The sequence below is a fragment of the Perca fluviatilis genome, chromosome 18, assembly GCF_010015445.1.
Source record: "Perca fluviatilis chromosome 18, GENO_Pfluv_1.0, whole genome shotgun sequence".
NCBI classification, from domain to species: Eukaryota; Metazoa; Chordata; class Actinopteri; order Perciformes; family Percidae; genus Perca; species Perca fluviatilis.
This window is the reverse complement of record NC_053129.1, coordinates 4891439-4916792: the sequence shown is the minus strand read 5'-3', so window position 1 is coordinate 4916792 and position 25354 is coordinate 4891439. Positions and strand designations below refer to the sequence as shown.

The 25354-nt window shown below is 40.7% G+C and overlaps 1 protein-coding gene across 4 annotated transcripts in view; it reads left to right on the top strand.

Annotated features, from left to right (window-relative positions):
- The first annotated feature begins 2601 nt into the window (after window positions 1-2601).
- Window positions 2602-25354, top strand: part of LOC120546227 (5-hydroxytryptamine receptor 1E) — a 43050-nt gene continuing 20297 nt past the window's right edge. The window contains exon 1 of one of the 4 annotated variants that reach the window (XM_039781005.1): window positions 2602-2980. The gene's annotated coding sequence lies outside the window, so the exon portion shown is untranslated. Of the gene's footprint in view, window positions 2981-10323; window positions 10376-11279; window positions 11335-22735; window positions 22824-25354 lie in introns of those variants that run through there. The other 3 variants (XM_039781006.1, XM_039781009.1, XM_039781007.1) reach the window with 3 other exon arrangements.

Genomic DNA, 25354 nt, shown 5'->3' with positions numbered 1-25354 from the left:
CTCACGTTATGGCTCCGTAGCAAATGTTTTTGTAAAAATAGGCTAACGATTGTGTCACATAGTAGAGGAATTACAGTATAGTACAGGATAAGCTTGCAGGCAGTTTCGACTTACATGAGCTGTTTAGGATTAATTACTAATGTTAACTAGCATTTTAGTTAGCAATAATTAGCCTGTGCCCATGTTATCTCCTTACATATACCTACACTCTCCTTCTCTGTAAGATTGGGAATGATTGATTTCTCTTGGCACAGCTACCAGAAGACTTACAACTTTCAGACACGTTGCTCACGTCACATTTACGCTGTCTCTCTCAGTTGGAGGCTGCGCAGTAAAGCTAGTGATCACCGGAAAAGTGCTTCTAATAGCCTTCACTGGTCTCCGTCCAGAGCAACGGGATCTATTGGTCAGTTCTATACTGTCTATGGCAGTAGCCTACCCATGGATGTATTAAGAGAACTGGATACAGTGTTCAGGTGAAGCCTCGTACGTTCCAATGAGAGTGCTCAAAAGCGCATTAAGACAACATGGAGCTCGGCTTTTCCGCATTCTTGGCCCATGACGTCACGCAGGACACACGCACTAGCAACAATTTGTTTGTGTTGTCGTAGCAACCGGTAGCAACATGCTCGTTCATGAGCTTATCTCTCGTGGCTCTTACAAGTGGCTCTTACAACTCATGAACTCGCCGTTTTCATTGTCTAAAATATTCACTAACGTTAAACATTGTGTTTTCTTTGTTCCCGATCGTTTACACGCTTAGCTAAATAAACGATAGATGTATTTAGCTAGAAAACCAAGGAGATGTAATCATTATGCCGTGCTACTAGCTAGCTAGCTACTAGCTAGCGCTAGCAGTTAGCCTGCTGTTTCGTGTTAGTTTTCGTGAACAGAGCTCATCCATGGCTTCATCTCTCATCCACGTTACAAGCTTTACAGCATACAGCCCTCGGGTGTATCATAAGAGAGAACCAAGGCCATGTAATCACTGTCTGTAGTAACGTTATGTAGGCATGATCTTAATACAGCCATGCTAGCTATCCCTGATGTTAGCAACTAGCTAGCTAGCCGATAGCCCCGCCAGTTTGGGAAACGCTAATGACGTTACATCCACGTAACAGGCTTTACAACATACATACATCCCTCAGATGTATCATAACTTCATAAGATAATACCATGGACGTATTAATAGAACACATGGTGAATTACAACCATTAGCTATATCCATTATTACAGCTAGCTACATGAGCTCGGGAGAACAGTCATGTGAGCGGACATGCGCAGTCCCGTGGGTCTGCTCGCGTCCATTATGCGCATTCATCATTTCAAATTTAATAATTCTGGATTCGCTTCTAGTGAATGTTAAAAATGTTAAAAACGTAACCTTTTAAAAAAGGACCCTTTCAGTGTTCGGGCTGGTAGGTTGATATACCCCGAAACAAATTATCCGCTGAAATATAGACGTTTCTTTCGCCATGTAATGTCTATGTGAAAAGTCTTTCTGGGCCATGGGGTGCAGTACCACCAGTGTTCGAACTATACCGTGGCCTTCGGGGGAGCCCACTTTTTTTCCATGCGGGGTCGTGCGCTTGCGATATACTATTATACTTTATCGACAGGAGTAGATAGGTCAAATAGCAAACAGCCAGCCACAAATAGTCTATAAAGAAAGCATCAGGCTGTCTTTGAGCTTTCACATGAACAACGGTTAAAGTTACTCAGGCTACTGAAGAATACCAGAATTCCTCCGTTCAATTAGACCTTGTAGCCACACCCCGCTTCCATCCTTAACAAACAGTGAATTAGTCGGCTATTAACGTCATCGCTACACAATTTCTTAGTAAAACCAAAATTAATTAAACTGCCTTGTTTTCTTTTGCCATGGCTATATGATGCTTACTGCAGAATGGATTTCAAGGATTTTGCGCGCGTCAGATGTACGCTCCAACGTTTATTTTTTCTACGAATCTTTGAGTTAACATCTTATTATATACTGTCTATGGTTAACATGAGTTGAATTTACACCGCAGCGCCGCCACGCCTTGATGCTCATAACAAGAATAGCATGTATAGTTATCTTTATTGAAGTGAATTAGGTTCAAATCGCCGACATGAATGAATGATATTTTTGCAGTTTTACACATAATAATCCACGATGATCACATTACAAAAAACTGAAATTGCACGTCAAAATGACACATTGTCAATATTTTTAGAGACCCCCCAAAATTTCACAAATCACGTTTTCAGGGGAGCCCATGTCTTATTAAGGGGAGCCGAGCTCCCCTTAGCTCCCCCGTAGTTCGCACCCTGAGTACCACCGTTATCCGCTAAGCCCATGGTGACTTAGCGCTCCTCCTGGGGGCTTGAGCCTACCGCGGTTATTCTTTTTTCGACACGGATGTGACGTCACACTCGAGCTACTAGTCGCGATTACAAGACAAAAAGAACGCACCATTATGCTATGCCCCTGGCCCTTGTACAGACCTGTACTGTACTACATTAACGTTAGGCCTACTTGGAAAAGAAATTGTGGTCATGAAGTTAATAATTATTTATCAACAAACATTACCTAACGGCAGGTCGTGTATTTAAATTAAAATGTCAGTTGTAGGCTATTTACTATATTGTCGAGTCATTGACGTGCTGACGAGTAATAATCACAACATTTCCGACATCACTTGAAGGCGGCAGCAGCAGCAGCAGCAGCAGCAGCAGCTTGATTTATGGTTCTAACGACAGCCTCGGCAGGAGAAGAGACGAACAGCAGCCACTGAGCGCTGACGGGATACTCGTTCCGCGAATTAATGCACGCGGGCATCATAAGTTTATTTTTTATGTTTGCCCATCATGATGTGAAGAGAGCTGAGAAAACGCTGCAGCTTTGTGCAACAGGAGCGCAAAACTCACATCACACCTATTTTTGATTCTTACTTATAACATGCGGGATGAGAGAGGGCTTCGTGACGAAACCTCAATGGTAAGTTCACTACACTTAGAGCTGGGGGTTTCTGTGAATGGATAGAGGATGTGTTTGTGTTGCTACAGGTGCCCCAGCTCATCTGCTGCACTAATATATATATATAAAACAACAACAAAAAAACAAGCCTGATACTGTCAGTACCCCCAGCAGTTTCCCCTCATTGACTCGGTGTTTTGTTCTGTGGATGCCACAGCCATAACCAGGTGATATTATCTGAAATCGTGTCTTATTGTAATGAAACCGGAGTTACCAAAAAAAAAACAGCATAAAGTACCATATATAATATATCATAATTTCACTAAAAGCCTAACCTATCCATGTAGCCTAACAGTAACAAAGTATTTTTGGGGGATTAGTCAGTTGATGATCATTTTATGACTGATTTAATTCAGAGTGACATACTATGCATGGGTACAGCTTGAATAGCTTTGGGTTTCTGGACTGTTTGTGAGACTGAATGAGCAATAAGGCGACACGTTTGCCATGGGCATTATTAAACAATACACTAATATAGTGCTGAAACAAATTAGTCAATATAATCAGTGAAACAAGCAACAGAAAACTTAACAGCTACCGTTTTAATTGCGTGGGTTATTCATTAACCTAACCTTATCTTGTTGGAGCTTCTGTGATGTGAGGATTTGCGTCTTTTCTGTGTTTCACATCATTGTAAATTAAATATATTGGGTCTCAGACTAAACTTGTTTAAACAAAACAAGCATTTTTAATATGTCAATTTTGACACAATTATTAGCGTTATCTGACATTTTAGAGCCAAAACCATTCATTTTAAAATTCATATGACAGATGAACCAATAATGAGAAGAATCGTTAGTTGCAGCCAGGGCTGTAGTCAGAAAATAATTTAAATACATTGAGTGTAAGGACTTGAATCAAGCCAATCAAATACTCACCATTTGTCATTTTCAATTGTAGAATGTCAGGTCCAAAATTCCTATATTTCTACATCTGACATTTCTGATGCATGCTCCATCAAATGAATAGCTGTTAACCAGTATGTAGGAAGATGTTGTGCAGCACTGATTAACCATAACCAGTTACAGCAGTAATGTGTCAGTTTGGAAGTATTCTGAGTTGTGTTTAGCTGAGTTGGCCCTGTCTGTCTGTCTGCCTGTCTGTCTGTTTGCCTGTGTGTGTGTTTTAAGGATCATGTCAGACTGAGGTCAGAAAGGTAAAAAGCTAAATGGTCATTCTCATGATGTGGTAGATTTAGTAGTGATGCATGAATTGATTCAAGTGGAAAGTGGGTGTACTGAGTCACTTGGCGTGTGTGTGTGTGTGTGTGTGTGTGTGTGTGTGTGTGTGTGTGTGTATGTGTGTGTGTGTGTGTGATTAAAAAAAGAGAGAATGAGTAGGTAGATGAGGCTGTATATTTTTTTTTCATTCCTTACTAATTATTTAACCAGTCAAGTCAATGAAACTATCAGTTGAGTTGTTTTCAGTTATCAGTGTGCATGGGATACTATCCTACTGAAAAAAACGCTGACAGCATCAGTCTTTTCAGCAAGTGCCTTCAAACTACAGCTGTTTATGTTCAAATGACAAAGGCCTCTAGTTTTTATAGTAACATTAGACAATTGAACTGATGAAACACATAGTGCTGAATTATGTTTATTGAACCTTTATTTTAGTCCTGGTCAAGACGACGGCATGAAAAAGTTTCACAAAACAACAAACACATTTGGAACAAAACAACAAACAGCATTCACAAAAATCACATAAAAGAATTATTAATTTACATCAAGCGATGAATTAGCAGTAACAGGACATACGTGCCTATTCACCTACATGCAGTTTGGACAAACATCAGTCTTTACACCCTACCAGTGCGCAAATGGTTGCACTTTCTTTTTTTCCATTTATAGGAAATGCGTAGCCTGACCAGCCAGACCCTCATCAAGATGTAGGGTCTGGAAACTCACCATTGGCAGGGCTCAATCCGAGGGGCGGGATAAACGGTTTTCTTTCAAATTCCCTCTGCACGCAACAGGATAGCACTACAACCAACCAGAGCAATGCCAGTTGATTGATTAAACTTTTGCCGTAACCGGTCGGCAAAATTCCGAACACGTCTTCCTTTTTTAAGAATGACTTCAGTGCTGTTCTTTGTTCTTTTCTCAAAGAACTCCAAGTCTTCCAGAGTCGTGGCCAAAGCCAATTCGAAAGACCGCTGTTCGCAAGCAGCAGCAGCCATCTTCTTTGTTTTCAAGTAGCAGGGAATTCACGCTGAACTGTTGTCACTCCCCGATGTGAGTCGAGTGCAGGTTGTGAGTCGCGCATGCTCAGATTTAAACGGTTTACGGCATAACGTGTCATATCCGATATTAGCCGAGTCAGACCGGCAGTCGAGTGCAGATGTGAGTTGGGCATGCTCAGATTTAAATGGTTTACTGCATAACGTGTCTTACTGAAATTTGTGAAATCCATAAAATAATAAACATTTCTCTTTACATACAATAACAGAAGATGGTAATAATTTCAAAAACGTTGTAGCTATCTATGATTGTTTGATTGCTAACGTTAGCTCAAAATGCCATTCAAGTGACAGCCTTTGTTGTGTTTGATTGCTAACTTGTAGCTAGCAGTCATTTCAAAAACGTTGTAGCTATCTATGATTGTTAGATTGCTAATGTTAGCTCAAAACGCCATTCAAGTGACAGCCTTTGTTGTGTTTGATTGCTAACTTGTATCCAGCAGCAGCAGTCATTTCAAAAGCGTTTTAGCTATCTATGATTGTTTGATTGCTAACGTTAGCTCATAGACTGTGCATTAGCTCAAAAAAACGTTAGCATTTTGGAGGCTACTTGTCGCAAAGTGACGCATGCACGACTCACATCGGCACTCGACTCACATCGGGCAGTGACACCGTCGCAAAACTGCCGTCATTATGTTAAGCCCACCCACCGACTCTATACACGATGTGATTGGCCTGACTAGAGTTTGGTTTTTCCAGCTCGCGAGCCAACGGAGAGTTGCTAGACGACCCTGGCTGCAAATTATATTTGCTGCCGCTAGGGTGCATCTAGATTTCTAGGCTAGGAAATGCGTGCATCATATAAGAAAATAAAACAAAAACAAATAAAGTAATCCTTTTAAATCCCATTTTCAGTTATTTATGTACAAAGATACAAGAGAAAAAAAATATGGACCCAAGTTGGTAAGCTTGCTAGCGACTTTGTTTATTAACGTTGTTAAGTATTTGTCAGCTTGGTAATGTTACCAGTTAGCTAACGTCAGCCTGATTAATGCAGCTAACCAGTCATGAGCCGGCATATGTTACATACGAGGCAAAACTCCTCAACAGCTCAAACATGTCACAGACGTTACCACTTAACGTTACTGACCTACTCCTCTTCATCCCCTATGATACAGAAGGCTGCAAAGTGATCTCTCCAACGCATTTATTCCTTGGCAACATGCATGCGCATCTCCCTGTGACAGGTGCATCTTGTCTAGCAGCCCAAAAAGGGCCATCTTCTTTGTTGGTAACTTGGTCTTTGTTTGTGGTGTTCACCTGTAGTCTCTAATCTTTTCAATAAATTTAAATAAAAAGGTTGATGATTGATCATATAATCATTTTCAAAACATTCAAAACTGTGACTGTGTTATTTCTGTTTCAAAAGGCAGCAATAAATAACACATTAAAATCTAGAGTGTTCATGTAATTTCATACATTAGCAGTGACATTTTTTATTTATTTTTTAAGATTATTTTAGGCCTTTTTATTTATAGGACAGCTGAAGACATGAAAGGGGAGAGATAGGGGCAATGACATGCAGCAAAGGGCCACAGGTTGGAATCGAACCCGCAGCTGCTGCGTCGAGGAGTAAACCTCTATATATGGGCGCACACTCTACTAAGTGAAGTACCCAAGCGCCCTCAGTGAGATTAATTAACGCATAATAATCGTGATAATCGTGAAACCGTGATTTTTCATACTACCAACAAAATCTATAATCGTTGAATCCCTAGCGTGTAGATGATGTAGTATTGAGAGCGACAACAGTAGTGAGTAGTTTTAAAACCCAAAATGTTGTGTGGGGAGGTTGGTTGGGGTGGTAGATGGGTCTGTCAAGACATGATGTGAGTCCCTTACACGGTGTGAGTCGCGCGTGTGCAAAACGGCCGCCATCTTTGACAGTGAGCTACGACAACACGAAAACTTTCATGTGCTCACACAAAACCTTTTCGTGTGCGCACATTAAAGTTTCACGTGAGCACATGAAAGTTTCGTGTGAGCACGCAAAACTTGTGTGGGCACATGAAAGCCGTAGCCTGGGCCATACTGGAGACAACTAGAGAATGACCACAGTACAGTTAATGAGCTGCACAATATTTTAATCTAGGTCTTCATTATGAGGACATTGCTGCTTTACTTGCAAGTCGTCACCATTATATTGTTTTGATACGACATTTATAACGGATTATAAAGTCTTGTTATCTGTTCCGGGGACAGCGATTTGGATCGGGCAATTACTTTAATTTATGAACAGTTAAAAACATCTGGCCAACTCACGGATATAGGTGGATGTATACAAAATGCAAGGAGAATGGATTAAACAAAGGAAAGAGAATGTTCGATTAATTATGTGAAAAAGCTTAACGTGGTTTAATGTACCTAAACAACGATCACTGATCCCCAAATTTCTCTCTTACATTGCTCCTCATAACCACTGAAAACTGTCAAAAAATCTAACCCAAAATCCTATTATTATGGACGTTATCTGACATTAAGTGTTTCTGCTTCACATTTTCAGCTGCAGCGGAGCGGCTGTGGGTTGACTGCCAACGGTTCTCATGGGCTTTATAAGTCCTAAGGTGAAAAAGCTTAATGTGGTTTAATGTACCTAAATAACGATCAGTGATCACCAAATTTCTGGTTAGATTTTTTGATAGTTTTCAGTGGTTATGAGGAGCAATATGAGAGAGAAATTTGGTGATCGTTGTTTATGTAGCATTAAAACACGTTAAGCTTTTTCACATTATCGTTTTAGAATGTCCCTGTTGAACTCAGAATGAGGAGACGGCTCCGTTGCTGAAACTACTTTAAGGCCTAATTATCTTTGGCACTTAGACTCTTATGACAAATTGAAGCCTTTTTGGCATCTATATAAACTCATCTTTAGCCGCCATCATTTCTAACCGGAGTTCTTTGCTGCAGTGCTTGCGGCTCTGCTGTTCATAACAGCGCAAAATGGGTTTCAAAGCGGCGCACATGAAAACAAATCTAAGGTTTAGTTTCATGAGCTCACACAAAACTTTCATGTGCGCACATGAAAAGGTTTTGCGTGCGCACATGAAGGTTTCACGTGAGCACATGAAAGTTTCGTGTGAGCACATGAAACTAAACTTTAGATGTTTGTTCCTCTGGAGTGTTTAAATCCAAACTATTCAAATGCTGAAATTACTATTCGAATGTGATTTTTTTTTTTTATAAATATGTTGGCTAAGGTTAGCTAATCTCCCTCTTCTCGCCTTGACCTACCTGCATGTGTGATTCATGTCACGCCATATGAACAATAACAGCGGCAGTGAGAAACACAAGGCATTGTGAGGTCTAAGACAAAGTTTTTTTCTAAACTTAATTTGTCGTTTCGGTGCCTAACCTTAACTGTCGTAGCCGAATGACACTGACTTTTTCTGGTCTAAACTCAACTGCCACAGCCCCTGAAAGGACCGTTGTCTGGCGTTACCAGCCTCACAGTCACCTATTGGTGGCTGAACACAACTACCAACTGCCGCTTGTACCACAGAGCTCTGTCACCGGCGTTGCGGAGCTCTGTAGCGGCTTAAAACAACAACTAACTGCCCATAAAAAATAATAGGAAAATAAAATATATATTGGCCTATATTTCTATATATTTTGCATTTCGTATCACGCTAGTCGGTAACTATGGTTTGTCCAAGTGGTGTTGCCGTAGCTAGCTGTCAAAAATGGTGGCCGTTCTGCATCGTGTATTGACCAAGCCCCCAGGAAGAGCGCCATGTCTAAAAGCCACCATGGGCTTAGCGGATGACGGTGGTACTCCACCCCATGGCCCAGAAAGACTTTTCAGATAGACAGTGCATAGCGAAAGAAACATCTATATTTCAGCGGATAATTTGTTTCGGGGTATATCAACCTACCAGCCCGAACACTGAAAGGGTCCTTGTTTAAAACGTCACATGTTTAACATTTTTACTGCAGGCTAACTGCTAGCAAGTAGCACAACATAATTATTAAATCTCCTTGGTTGTCTAGCTAAATACATCTATCGTTTATTTAGCTAAGCATGTAAACGATGAACAAACGGGAACAACGAAAACACAATGTTTAACGTTAGCTAGTGAATATTTTAGACAATGAAAACGGCGAGTTCATTAGCTAGTTCGCCACTTGTAAGAGACACGAGAGATAAGCTCATGAACGAGCATGTTGCTACCGGTTGCTACGACAACACAAACAAATTGATGCTAGTGCGCGTGTCCATCGTGACGTCATGGGCCAACAATGCGGAAGATCCGAGCTCCATGTTTGCTTTATGCGCTTTTGAGCACTCTCATTGGAACGTACGGGGCTTCCCTGCCGAACACTGTATCCAGTTCTCTTAATACATCCATGGTATTGACAGGGTCAAACAACAAAGGACTTTCACCCCCGAGATGGGGTTCGTGTCCCGCGTGTCACAGAAACATGCATTTTTTAACCCCACCCACGATATTTTCAGCGTTTTGTCGCGTTTTTCTATTTCTAAACCAAACTGTCCCATTCTTCTTTTCCTAAACCCAAAAGTCCCATCCTTGCCCCGCGAGTCACGTAAATGGATGATAGAATGCAAAACCGAGTTTACCTTGTCATAGTTGAATTTTACGGAGCCCCTAAAGGGACAAAAAAAATCTAAAGTTTAGTTTCATGTGCTCACACGAACATGAAAGTTTCACTGTCATGGCCCAGGCTACATAAATTTTTTTGTTTTTATGTGCTCACACGAAACTTTCATGTGAGCACATGAAAGTTTCGTGTGAGCACATGAAATGGTCCCCGTAGAATTACGACTAAATTCACTTCTGAGACTTTTTTATGCGAGAAATCAACTATGTAGAGCTTAAATATGGGCTGTTTTACAAAAATGTATGGCTAATTGCAAATTGTTTAAGACCGTGTCGGACTTCAGGAGCTCCACAATCTGCCATGACAGATTCCCAGTCGGCCTCTCCCCCTTCACAGACCCGCTATAGGAGCTGGAGCTCTGTCAAGCTCTCACACACAAGCTGCACTGTGTACTTTCGAAGGAAGAAAGTTTGGAAGTTTTTCAAGGATATTGAAAATGAACCACGGTCGTAAATGCAGTGTCCCAGGCTGTAAAACTGAATGCGCTGACTAGCTACAGGGTGAGTTGTGATTCCTTGGTGGAGTTTTTTTATGTCCCAAGGGTAACGTTACAACAACACTAGTTGTAATGAAAGTGTCGAAACTTAGCATTTTGTCTCGGCTGTTTTAGACGCGGGCCGCTGCTCGTGGCCGGGCATGTCTGTACTTTTGGAAGTCTGTCGGTATTAGACAGTAGCTATGTTTCCATCCACACGTTTTTATCCAAATTACGTGATATTGAATGAAAAATGCCTTATGGAAACAGTAAAATTCGATAGAATTTCATGAATATCGACTCAAATGAAATACGTTCGGTCTCATCGGATTTTCTCTTGATCGATATACGGCTTATAGTAGTAGTAGTAGTAGTAGTAGCCTTTATTTGTCACATAGTCACAAGTACCAGCGAAATTAGCCATCAACCTGACCATACATATACAAACATACAATATGACAATGGGGTAGACAGGACAGGAAGACAGGGTATTAAGGAAAAAAAAGAATACAGCACGACATGAGGAGAGGGGAGGAGAAAAAGGCAACTCCCAGACTATGTCCCTGATAGGAGTACAGTGTGGGAACAGGAAAAAAACACTTCAGCAACATAAGCACATAACCAGTACAAGAGCACACAAGACTCGCAATGGGGGAGGGGAGTGTTGGGGTGGAGGTAATCCAGTACAGGCAAGCAGCCATCCGGTCCTGCAGCCATTACGGCGCTTGTCACCTATCCGCCCGCCTGACTGGGGGTACAAAGCGGCGAAGGCGAGGGACGGGGTGTGGGGGGTGATTGCATATCTGTATATAAGTAAGGGTTTGTGTGTGTGTAGGCCTGAGTAGTCAAACTACGTCTGGCCCCGTAATCTCATTGTCTCAGTCCGCAAGATTGTCATAGCGATACACAGCCGGTTGCCATGAAGTCAACCTTGAACAGGACCCAGTCCGAGCACAACAATCAGCAGGTGTCTGTGGGAGTCAGGTAAGGAACGCGAGAGTGTGCCTCGCTGCAGTGCTTCCAGGGGGAAGTGTTGTTCAACACCGGCCTCGGCCAAGGCCAGTGCTGGTTCAGGGAGCCGAAAGAAAAGATTGGATTTGTTTTGTCTTAGGGCGAGTAGCCGCATTTAATTTCACACGTCTTCCCTAAAATGTCAACTCTGGTCTCCGAATCGATCAAATTTCCTTTGCAAACGCTGATGGAAACGTTATTTGCCGAATAAATTAATGAATTGCGATTAAGTTTTATGGTTATGGTACCATAAAAAGGTCATTTTATGGTTGCAACCCGCCACAAAACGGAAAAGAAGAAGTTTTAGTTAATTTCCGCCCAGTATTTCCGCTCTGTTTGCACACTTGACGGGTGTCAACAAAGACAGATGTAAGCGGACGAACGAGGAGACGAGAGACTTTTTGAATTTAATTTACGAACAAAATATAACGGCTATTTTAGATAGCAAAAATCTAAGAAATGCCATCATTTATCAGGAACTCGCGAAGGAAATGACCAACAAAGGTTACGACAAGCGGTGGGACGTCCTCCGGAGTAAATGGAAGGCGCTCAAACAGTGATACATATCTCAAAAAAGAGAGTTGTCTCGCAGCGGTGCCGGAGGGAAGTCAGAGCTCCAACACGTCTTACCAAATTTGCAATTAGCCATCAATTTTTGTGAAACGGCCCATATTTGAGCTGTACGTTGATTTCTCGCACAAAAAACTCTCAGAAGTGAATTACGCTAAAGGCGACTTTTAGCAATAATCAAGGGCAAACTCTCTGTCATTTTTTACGTAATCTACCGAGAAATCTGGAAATTTGAGTCTGGAAAAGTATGGAATTTTTAAACAGAAAATGTGCAGGAGCCCGGCAAAGGTATGCCAGTCTTGCTGTCCTTGCACTTGTGCTATCAGGGCTATTGCTTGATTTATGGTTCTCTGTTGAATCTATGTCGTAGGTACCCACGTAGGTATGCACTTGTTCACTCGCTCTACCACACACTCACCACGCATGCACACTAGGGCTGTTGGAACAAATTCCGAAAGTCAAATATAATTCGAACAGTAAAAAAATCAATACTATTCGAATGCTGAAATTACTATTCGAATGTGTTTTTTTTTTTTATAGGTTGGTTAATCTCCCTCTTCTCATGTCGCGTCTGATGAACAATAAGTTACGGGAGTGAGAAACACAAAGCATTGTGAGCTAACGTTACATACCAAGTAACGTTAGTACAGGGGGGAGTGACAGGCTGCGGCTGAAAATCAGAAGGATGGGAAATTGTTTTAACATGACTTTAAAATTGACATCCACCGAGCCAAAATCCTTATGTTATCAATAGAGCTGTCAATCTTCCTCTATAATACTATTTAAATTCCATTTGAGATTTTTTTTAATATTCGAATAATATTTGAATATTTAATGCAGCCTGTTAAATATGTTCTACACTACTCAGGCTTATGCGTTGTCAATGCCACTACAAGCATGTGGTTGTTGTTACACGTTCTGTCCACTAGAAGGACTTCTAACATTAGACTGGCCTTGAGGCGACCTGCGCGCAACTTTGTTTACATTCATTTTCCACCACGAGCACACAGCGACAAACACAAATCAACTCTGGAGTGAAACATGATCTACCAAGTGAAGCGGCTCTGTTGTAAAGTCTAACGGTGCTCGGTTAGCACAATGACATCATGTTAGGAAGCACAACTGAAACCATTTGTCATAAACTAGGTAAGTAACAAACAATGCTAACTGCATTAATAACCAAGCCAAACGGTGCTGTCACTACTATTTTAGTGATTTAAAAGCAACCTGTTTCCAGCAGATTGTCATGTTACTGAGAATACAACTGTAAGAAGATAATATGACGTGGAAGCTAACTCTGACAGCTGTAGGGGAGCTAACATAAACTTTAGCTTTCTCCATGAAGCTCCCAGCTACGCTAACGTTACTTCCCGACGCAGTTAGGAAACAAGAACGAGCTAACTATTGATAACATTAGCATTTTGGCTCGGTGGATGGCGATTTTAAAGTCATGTTAAAACTAATTCCCGTCCTCCTTACGATTTCCAGCCGGAGCCTGTCACTCCCAAGCCCCCAGGAGGAGCGCTATGTCTAAATGCCACCATGGGCTTAGCGGATAATGGTGATACTGCACCCCATGGCCCTGAAAGACTTTTCACATAGACATTGCATGGCGAAAGAAACGTCTATATTTCAGCGGATAATTTGTTTCGGGGTATATATAATGTTCGGGCAACCTACCAGCCCGAACATTGAAAGAGTCCTTGTTTAAAACATTAAGTTTTTAACATTTTTAACATTCACTAGAAGCGAATGAATCAGAATTTTCTGAACTTACTTGTTCTAGCTGTTCTAGTATTTGCCTTTAACCATATAGTCATTATGTTCACATCATTGGTGATTATTTATCTAAAAGTGCCTAATCTAAAAGATAATCCGGGCATGGACACCGCTCACGGTGTTACGGTTTAAGTGGTGACTGAATTAACTGGTGACATTGTTCCAGATGTGACGTAGGCGTGGCATGAGGAACCATGTCCTGATAACCAGGAAATACGTTCTAATTACATTGTTTATGTAAGTATTGTATATTTATGCAGATAAGCTTCGGAATGTAGTTTGAGACATCCTGCACATTGATTCACAGGGATCTCTTCAAAGTGCAAATTTGTTCAAAACGAGGACTATAGGAAAAATCATGTAGGTGACTGTATCGATGCCTGTTCACAACACTGCAAACGTTTGTACCATGATCGTTTTAATGTGTTTGTACTTAGGCTACATAAAGCATATACGGGAAACAGTCTGAGGTGTTGTTGTTGCGGAGACCGCTGCACTGCACCCAGATTAACTTATGACCCAACATCTGTAAATCGGTCATGTTTCATATTTGCCTTTTAGTCATTTAAACCTGCCAAAATCAAATCCTCAACATAAGCCACATGACAGTTGTGGTGTAAAAAACAAAACAAAAGTTAACACATGTTAATACAGTACACAAAATCAAGTTCAATATGGAATGCAAGCTCTAGGTCGTCTGATTAACTAGAGTGACCTATTTCTGTGATTGAAGGAAAGACTACAACAATGATTATAAATCATTTTATTTTAAATTGTACATCCCCTCTGTGGAGGGATGGCCAACACACACTGTGTGGTACCACTTTCTGCAGGTGGTGCACTCCATCTGAAAAACTCAATTTAGAGGAGAAAACCCACACATTTTCAATAACTGTCGTGCTTAAGAGTTCACCCAGTGATGTTAAGGTAACCTATCAAGGTAACCTTCAAGCGTCGGTCTGCAGCTGAATTAAGCTTCTTACCCACTTATCAGTGTCAGCCCCTGAGCTCTCCTCCCCGCAAGCTTGACATAGCTGGGACAGGTCATCTGTCAAATACAATACAGGCATTAATGTAGACTAACGTTAATACTGACACAACATTTAGGTATACCTTTTAAAGTACTGCATACCTGTGCCATTGCTATGTCCAGCCTCAACCTCACAACACCCTCCTGGCCCACTGGGTACTGGACAGTGTCCTGCTGTAAGATCTGCTCTGCAAGCTAAACACTTTCTGCTAAGTATAATTATGATGACCTTTTGATGATTAATTGCCACAGAGATAATCACATTGTTACCTTGCACACAAACACACCACATGGTGTTGTGTCCCTCTGTTTGGGATGTGCAATTGTGGAGCATGTTCACTTACCGATTGCAGGATACTGTTTGCAGACATAGAGAACGTGTTTTGACTAGTTTGCCAATTTGATCTTAAGCCACGTAAGATATTTTGAATTCAAGGTCAGTTGAATGTTAAAATGACATCAGAGGGACAAGCTAATGTTAGCCTACAAACACAAGGAAAATGATCCAATGTGCTTTGTTGCTCCCTCAATATTATCCAAGGTGCATGAATACTTAATTATTAAAGTTGCTACTTTACACACCTTGTCACATCCCAATGATCCATTTGTTGTTGCGTGGCCCCAAATGGGTCCACGTACAAGGACCTCTTCTCCTTAAGATACACAAATTACAGCAACCCGTCAATACTGTCCCTTTTTGCAAAACTCTGAGCCCTGGTCTGTTAGCAGTCTTTTTGGTGCACCAAATTTGTAAAATAAATTTAGAATACAATTTGTCACCTTGACTGCTGTTTTGCTCTTGAGTGAGTAGGCTTCTGCCCATTTGGTGAAGTAATCAACTATGACACATATGTACAGATTACCGCCACATGTTAGTGTTAGTTTACCCACCAGATCCATCCCAACAAGTTCAAGAGGCTCTGAAACCTTTGAAAAATACAGTGCCTTGCGAAAGTATTCGGCCCCCTTGAACTTTTCGACCTTTTGCCACATTTCAGGCTTCAAACATAAAGATATAAAACTGTAATTTTTTGTGAAGAATCAACAACAAGTGGGACACAATCATGAAGTGGAACGAAATTTATTGGATATTTCAAACCTTTTTAACAAATCAAAAAACTGAAAAATTGGGTGTGCAAAATTATTCAGCCCCCTTAAGTTAATACTTTGTAGCGCCACCTTTTGCTGCGATTACACTGCTGTAAGTCGCGGGTATGTCTCTATCAGTTTTGCACATCGAGACGGGATTTTTGCCCATTCCTCCTTGCAAAACAGCTCGAGGTCAGTGAGGTTGGATGGAGAGCGTTTGTGAACAGCAGTTTTCAGTTCTTTCCACAGATTCTCGATTGGATTCAGGTCTGGACTTTGACTTGGCCATTCTAACACCTGGATATGTTTATTTGTGAACCATTCCATTGTAGATTTTGCTTTATGTTTTGGATCATTGTCTTGTTGGAAGACAAATCTCCGTCCCAGTCTCAGGTCTTTTGCAGACTCCATCAGATTTTCTTCCAGAATGGTCCTGTATTTGGCTCCATCCATCTTCCCATCAATTTTAACCATCTTCCCTGTCCCTGCTGAAGAAAAGCAGGCCCAAACCATGATGCTGCCACCACCATGTTTGACAGTGGGGATGGTGTGTTCAGGGTGATGAGCTGTGTTGCTTTTACGCCAAACATAACGTTTTGCATTGTTGCCAAAAAGTTTGATTTTGGTTTCATCTGACCACAGCACCTTCTTCCACGTTTGGGTGTGTTCCCCAGGTGGCTTGTGGCAAACTTTAAACGACATTTTTATGGATATCTTTAAGAAATGGCTTTCTTCTTGCCACTCTTCCATAAAGGCCGTATTTGTGCAGTATCGACATCATTGTTGTCCTATGGACAGAGTCTCCCACCTCAGCTGTAGATCTCTGCCCGTCATCCAGAGTGATCATGGGCCTCTTGGCTGCATCTCTGATCAGTCTTCTCATTGTATGAGCTGAAAGTTTAGAGGGCGGACTGCCGGACGTCAGATTTGTAGTGGTCTGATACTCCTTCCATTTCAATATTATCGCTTGCACAGTGCTCCTTGGGATGTTTAAAGCTTGGGAAATCTTTTTGTATCCAATCCGGCTTTAAACTCCTACCAACAGTATCTCGGCCCTGCCTGGTGTGTTCCTTGTTCTTCATGATGCTCTCTGCGCTTTACACGGACCTCTGAGACTATCACAGAGCAGGTGCATTTATACGGAGACTTGATTACACACAGCTGGATTCTATTTATCATCATTAGTCATTTAGGTCAACATTGGATCATTCAGAGATCCTCACTGAACTTCTGGAGAGAGTTTGCTGCACTGAAAGTAAAGGGGCTGAATAATTTTGCACGCCCAATTTTTCAGTTTTTTATTTCTTAAAAAAGTTTGAAATATCCAATGAATTTCGTTCCACTTCATGATTGTGTCCCACTTGTTGTTGATTCGTCACAAAAAATTACAGTTTTATATCTTTATGTTTGAAGCCTGAAATGTGGCAAAAGGTCGAAAAGTTCAAGGGGGCCGAATACTTTCGCAAGGCACTGTAGGTAAAAGACGACATGAGAATGATATCACTGATGTGTTTGGAAAAGTGACAGTATGCCATTATTTCCTTTACCTCTACTGGATTGTACTGTGTCTTTTCATTCATATTTCCCCTACGATTGGGACTGTGGACACTGAGCAACCTAAAACACACAAATATTTGAGTATTATGACGATAACTGTAAACATTTGTTCAGTGTTACATCCATAGGCATTTGCAAATCTACACTACACTCGCACTAGCACTGTGGGTTTTCTCCACCATTGCCCACCAAACTGGCTGCAGTGAAACTCCTAAAAAATGGAACTGGCTTCTTCTGCAGTGAGTACAACTTTGGTCAGGTGCTCAAATTGTTTTTTTCTTTTGCCTGAAGAAATAGTTCATGTCTCCATCTGGTGTTTTAATGTCATAATGTTAGATTTACTGGGAGTTGTACCATAGAAGATGATAATTGTGTTCTGCACATAATCTGTCCATAATGCATGCTTCCTTACCCTTTACCCTGAAGGTTTCAGCTCTTCTCTTAATCACATACTTCTCCTTCCTGGAGGATGTTGCGAAGATTGGTTGTCACAATCTTCGCAATCACAAAGCAGGTTGATTGTGGGATGAGCTTCAGCCTCGAAGCAAACACAGACTAGACAGAATATGACAAACAATGACAGGAGGAAACTAGAGGAATGACAGAAAAAAACAGTCAGACCATGATACAGAAGTCAGTGGCGGATCTAGAACATTTTACATGGGGGTGGCAAAGGGGTAGCGAGAGATTTTGGCAGGGTGGCAGGGGAAGAGGGTACATGGGAACCCCCATATGTAAACGCACTGCTATGCCCTACTATGCCACGCAACACCCTGCTACGCCCTGAACTGCTCCAACTTTTATTTCTAGTCCTAGGCCCCGTCCACACGTACCAAAACAATCTTTTTTTTTACCCGTCTTCCCTGGATTCGTTTCAAGAATAGTTGCGTCCAAACGAATCCATTTGTAAATGACTCAACACGCTACTTCATATTCCAGGCCTATAGGCGCCGCTGTTTCTGCTACAGAAATTCACCAAAAACGGAGAAGAAGAGCATAGTTAAATTCCACTTCCCATCATAACATGACTAGCTAGACTAACGTTCTCTTAATACATCCGTGGATTATAATATCTTTCACCACTGCTCATTTTATAGAGGCTTATATGTGCTGTTGGATTGCTTTTTGTTTTGCATGATTGCAACGCGCTAGCAGCGAGCTAACGTTAGCGCGCTAACGTTAACTAGCTCTAGTAAGTAAGTAAGTAAGTAAGTAAATTTTATTTATATAGCACATTTAAACATAGCGGAGCTATCCAAAGTGCTGAACAGGGTAAAAGCAAAAACAAATAAACAGTAAAACAGCCAACAAGACAAAAGACAGCATCAGAAAACAATTTAAAATGCCAGGGAATACAGATATGTTTTCAATTTAGATTTAAAAATTGAAATTGTAGGTGCAAGACGGATGTCGAGGGGCAATTTGTTCCATAGGCGTGGGACGGCAACAGCAAAGGCTCTATCTCCCTTAGATTTAAGATGGGAGCGAGGGATCGATAAAAGAGCCTGATCAGAAGATCTTAAAGATCTAGTGTATGCCAAGGGTGTAAGAAGATCAGAAATATATGAGGGAGCTTGATCATTAAGAGCTTTAAAAACAAACAGCAGAATTTTAAACTGAATTCTAAAATGGATCGGGAGCCAATGAAGCGAAGCTAAAATTGGGGTTACATGATCATATTTCTTAGTCCCGGTCAGCAGTCTTGCAGCTGCATTTTGCACCATTTGAAGACGAGCAAGCGATGATTGAGGAAGACCAAAATACAAGGAATTGCAGTAGTCTAAGCGTGATGTAATAAAAGCATGAATTACTTTCTCCAAATCAAGGAATGACAGAAATGATTTTAGTTTGGAAATTGACCGCAACTGATAAAAACTATTCTTTACAACCGAATTAATTTGTTTAGTTAGACATAACTCAGAGTCAAGTATGACACCAAGATTGCTGACCTGAGAAGAAACTGAGGGGAAATGGTTAACCAGCTCAATGATAAGATTATTTCTCAGTTTTGGTGGGCCAAAGACAATAATTTCAGTTTTATCTTCATTAAGTTGGAGAAAATTAATGTCACGGATGCAGTCAGTCAGAGTCTGAATAGACTCGCCGGTTTTCAGAGGCAGATACAGCTGTGAATCATCAGCGTAAAAATGGAATAAAATATTATGTTTTCTAATAATATCCCCAAGCGGACGCATATATAAGTTAAAAAGAAGTGGACCCAAAATGGAGCCCTGAGGTACTCCACTAAGAATCGGGGTAGAAGATGAAGAAAACTTGCCTATCTCCACAGAAAAAGACCTATCTTTAAGATAAGAACTGAACCATTTTAAGGCTATACCCTTAATACCGAATGAGTGCTCTAGGCGCCTAGTCAGAATATTATGATCAACAGTATCAAAGGCAGCTGTAAGATCAAGTAAGATAAGAACAGCATTTTTGCCAGCATCAACTGCAATTAAAATGTCATTGAGCACTTTTAGAAGGGCAGACTCTGTGCTATGATGAGCTGTAAAACCGGGGGAAAAAGGTTCTAATAACTTTGCTGTCTTTAAAAACAGGTTAAATTGAGACAACACAACTTTTTCTAAAAGTTTAGATATAAATGACAACTTAGAGACAGGCCGAAAATTATTAAAGCAACCCTCATCCAGACCATGCTTCTTAAGCAGAGGCTGAACAACCGCATGCTTGAAACTATTGGGAACTATCCCAGTGTTCAAAGAAGAATTAATCAGCACTTGGACACTGGGCCCAAGTACAGGAAATGCTGCTTTTAAAATCTCTGATGGAATTACATCAAGTGGAGCAGTAGTAATCTTCATCTTGTTAACCAGGCCGTTTAGTTCTGTTAGAGAGACATGCTGAAATTTATAAAAAGAAAAAGGACTAGCCAACGAGTGCAAAAACTGATCTGAAAGGTGTAAGGTGAAGGATGAACGAATAAATGTCACCTTGTCAGCAAAAAACTTTAAAAATTTCTCACAAAGCTCTACCGAGGATTCCCCATGAAATTGGCAACTTGGATTTATTACTGATAGCTCTAACATCGGCAGTCAAAGAAACATCAATGATCCAATGTCTTTTTGATAATCTATACATTTTTCTTACAGTAGCCTTTCTACAATAAACCGTGGTAAAAGTTACAATAATCCGTTCAAGGAGTTGATAAGCAGACAGATTAGCTAGCTAATTGATAAATGATCTACTTCCACTTTATAAACAGATAGCCATAGCAGCTAACGTTAATGTTATGTCACTGCTGGAGCATCAGCTACTTTAGTGATGTTTAACGTTAGCTACATAACGCTAGCAATATATCTTGTGTAGAATCCAGACGGAAGTGTCAAGGAGCAGAGATAAAGTATTTAGTTGAAGTGAGCTGGTTTAACCATGGAGATGGGATATGCTCGCTTAGCTTTACCGCAGTTGTGTGTGTCAGTGGCCACGGGTAAGAGAGGGTGTAAAAGAGGGGTGTGGCGATGACATCATTGATACGGACGTATTCATATCGTATTCGCCGTCCAAACGAAGCCAAACGAGAGCCAAACGAGAGCCAAACGAGAGCCAAACGAGAGCCGTTTTCGGATTTTTTCACCCTGAGACCAGGTTTCAAAAGAGTGCGTTTTCAGGCAGTACGTTTACAGGATTCGTTTGGACGGTCGGCCCAAACGATGCAAAACGTGCGTTTTCACAAAAAAAACGTTTCCGTGTGGATGGCCCCATAGTTCCATTATCTTTATTGTTACTATAATTGCCACCATTCATCATACCAACTGCTATAATTATTATGAATCATAATTCTCTATATCTGTGTCCATCTATGTGTCCCAACCGGCAGCGGCAGATGGCTGCCCACCAAGAGCCTGGGTCTGTCTGAGGTTTGTGCCCAGAAGGAAGTTTTTCCTCGCCACTGTTGCCCCAAATACTTGCTCTTGGGGGAATTGTTGGGTCTTTGTAAATTATAGTGTGGTCTAGACCTACTCTATCTGTTAAGTGTCTTGAGAAGAGTGAACTCTTGTCTAATTTGATACTATAAATAAAATCGAATTTAGCTGAAATTGAATTAAATGGCTTGATCATATTTACTGATACAGACAAACAGAACTGTCTTATTTTATCAGTAATTATGATCAAACAAATGCTATAATAGAGCAACTGTAAAACATCATTAGATAATATATGTATATATGTAAATCTTTACATATCTAACCCTATAACATATACAACAGAATAGAAATAGCCAAAAACTGAAAACATGTCATGTCACTGAGTGATATGACATGTTCTGCTACTGTACTGCAGTTTATATGGAAGGAGAATATAAACATACCATGTGGTCCAGGGTAACTGCAGGCCTCTTCCTCCCTGTCATCTTCATCTGCCTCCTCCTGATCACTCTCTGCCTCTGTCCCTCTCTCTGAATGTGCCTCCTCTTCATCCCTCACAGTCAATTCTTCCTTCCCTTTTCCTCTTTCACTTATTTCTGCATCTTCTTCTGTGGTCTTCTCCTGCTCTGACCCACCTGGTCTCTCCAGTTTACTGCCTTCTCCTTCTTCATTTCCCTCCTTCTCTTCCTAGACTAGCATTCTTAATCCCCAATTGTATTTGTTGTTTTCCCAGTTTGACAGTAAAGGATGTTGCCTGGTTTAATTTGTGCAGCCGTATCGCCGTGATATGTGAGAGGAAGTGGATTTTATAGTACTCCTTAACTAATCACATACAAATGATCGGTCTCAGTAAGCACTGTGTAGTGTGTTGTAACGTAACGCCACCGAAATGGCAACCCTCTGTAAACGTTAAGAATTCAAACATGCCAGTTTGTAACATTTTGTTTTATGCTGTTCTTGTCTTTGCTAAATTCAAAACTAATCAAAGGGCAGAATGCTCTTACAAGTCACGAGGGAGCGATTTGACTTTTGGCTAATGTAATAATGTTGATGCTGACTCGCCTTTAGCATACACTACATTTATTACGAATTGAACTTTAAATTAAACGTGTGTTTAAACTTCACCTGGGGAAACTGACTTCACCTACAGAGGCTCGGGGGCAGCTCAGTCACTCCAGTCTTTCCCGGGATGCAGGGCCACCCATAGATATTGTTCTATATCTATGGGGCCACCACACCGCAGCAGACTCCCTCAGATTTCCCTCGGGATGAATAAAGTATCCATCCATCCATCCATCCATCCATCCATCCATCCATCTATGAGAGCCAGACTGTGCGAACGCCGCTCTGCATGTTTGATGCAGGGACGTAGCTATGTATTTGAGGGGCAGAGGGCTAAGATTAAATCTACTATCTTTATTAATAATTAATACAAATTGTTTGTTTCAATGTTTTAAGTTTGTTTTTACAAGCACAGTTTTTTGAACACCAAAGTTAGGGGGACAGCTGGGGGGGGTAAGGCCCTACAGTGAGATCATGCAGACCTTAAGGTAAGGTTGTACAAAGTATATTTTGTAACTAAATCACTAGTTATTATATTACACCCATCTTGAATGTCATCGCTTATAAGGGCATACAAAATGTATCAATTTAAAAGAATTTGTATTTTTGTTATTTAATTTTGTAAAATATTAAATTATTTTAAAAAAGTATTGCACTTTTTGTTTATGTATTTCTTCTTATGCTTGTTTACTTTGTATGTTCAAGTTAAAAAATACACATCTCAAAATTTTAGTAGCTTATTTTCTGCATTTTCCTTGATAATCAAGGAAACTCATGATACCATTATATCACAATCGTAATCGCATTGTTAAAATCGCAATATGACTTTTTCTTCAAATCGTGCAGCCCTACAGCAATGTAACCGGGAAGATACAAAGATGTGAATAAGATTTTCAGAAGGGCATCAAGGCCAAGGCCGTCTTGGCCGCTGTGAAATTCCTGCCCTTACCCTGACACACCAGGTCAGCCCAATGTCGGGCCCCAGCTGAGTGTCTGTCGGCCTAGTTTTTGTGGTGTTTCCGGCACCAATCGGTCCTTGTCAGTTCTTTTAACATTGGGTTAGGTTGTTTATGCGCTAACTGGCTAACTAGGGTCTTGAATCCATCCCATTGGTGTTCCGGTTTCCCTTTTTGACTGACAAATGCAGGCTACCGCCACCTGCTGAATTAAAAGTTATTTCCTCTGACGCAGGCGCAGAATGTTCGTTTGTAATATAAAATAAGCAGAATTGGAAGCTGAATTGCATCACTTAAAGAAGTTAAGAACTGAAATACATTACTAGAAAGCTGAAAGCTCAATTGTTATACTGTCAAGGTTGGATGTGCTTTTTAAAGCATTAAAGGTAGAGGTGAGTCAGCATTCCCACTTATAAAGAGAAAGAAAACTAACAATTAGCCTGGAGCTACTTCAATATGAGCTACATTTAATTTTTTTAAACTATGGCAGGCAGCTACTTTCAAATTGCTGTTGTTCTTGAATTAGTCCCATTGACTACACTGAATAAACTTGTCAGGTAATTAGTTTATATGTTTTGCAGGATTAGTGAGTATGTTACAGTATGTTATCCACAAGCAGGGCTTGGCCCCTGAGCCAGGACTATCTTCCTGTCTTTGCAATCAAGGACAACAAATCAATAGTGTACTCTTTGCAAGGCACCATAGGACACGGCATTGTAGACAGACAAGCCATTATGGAATGTCATTTTACTCATTGACCTTTAGAAATATGTTGCATTTATTTGTATTCAAATTGAAATCAGCGTCGTTGAAATGTATTCGGAGGCTAATATATGGCTCCAATGTTTTGCTAGACCATAGGTCAGAAGTGGTGGCGAAGTACTCTGCCTCTGCCATCTCATTCGCCACTTCTGCATGGCATTTATCATATGAAGCAGGCAGAGCAACTCTGGTAAAATGGTGGCGCCTGTACAAAGTATTCACCATTTCTAAAGCCGTCATTCTCAACTGTGCTAATGCGGCATGTCTTTGGCTAAAAAGAATGCAACGGGATCTGTTAAATTGTGTGCCTCTGCGAGCTGGACAGATTGAGTTTGAACTATAAAGTGCATCTCTAATAGAAGACTGCGTTGCAGAAGATGTTGATGTTGTCTTCTCTTTCTGTTTCTTCTTTATTAACTATAGTTGGTATAGTTACATATAGTCATACACAGGGACGGACTGGGGCTAAAAAACAGCCCTGGACTTTCTCCCAAATAGGCCCATCATCCGGCCATTCGCCCCTAGCCGTGCGCAACAGACACTAGCCAGGAAGTCCTGATACTATGCCTCAATACTGTAGCCTATCAGACAAGGTATTCACAGCAAGTAACTCAAAACCAATGATGATAACTGGGGTTGTGTTTATTAGCCAAGTCCATTGAGTTGGTACCATCTTTACAACTAGCACAAATTCAACCCCCGAGGCGGGGAGCGATGGATGGACGGACACCCTTCCACTGTGATACCTTCACTGTGTCTTTGAGTCTTCCACATTTTTTTCATACTGTACAATCTTTTGCCAAGACATAGCTGATACATTTAGATATATTTAAGGGGTCATGTTCATGTTATTAGTTATAATGATGGAGCCAATACTGAGTATCTGCTGATAGTGTCTCATTTTTCTGCAGTTGTAGAGTAAACACTGTAGTAGGCCTACTATATAACAAGTAAATCACAGAGTAGGCTTCAAGTAATATATAACACCGATTAAGAAATGTCTTGATATATGGATAGAATGTTTTTTTCGTCCTTTTGCTCTAATCACTCAAAATTATTTTGCTAATTTGACGCTGAAGTTTGTTATATCATTAAACCAAAACTACATGTAGTCAAATCATAGGATGTATTGATTATTCCCAAAACTAAAAGTAAACTGATAATTGATCTTTACCAAATAATTCAAGTTTCTAGCAAACATTTTTTAATGGATATTCTTGGACATTTCTGACAACCAGACATTAACCAGTGTATGATGCCGTTTAACCTTGTTTATAGATTATATTTTAATCTTCATTGCG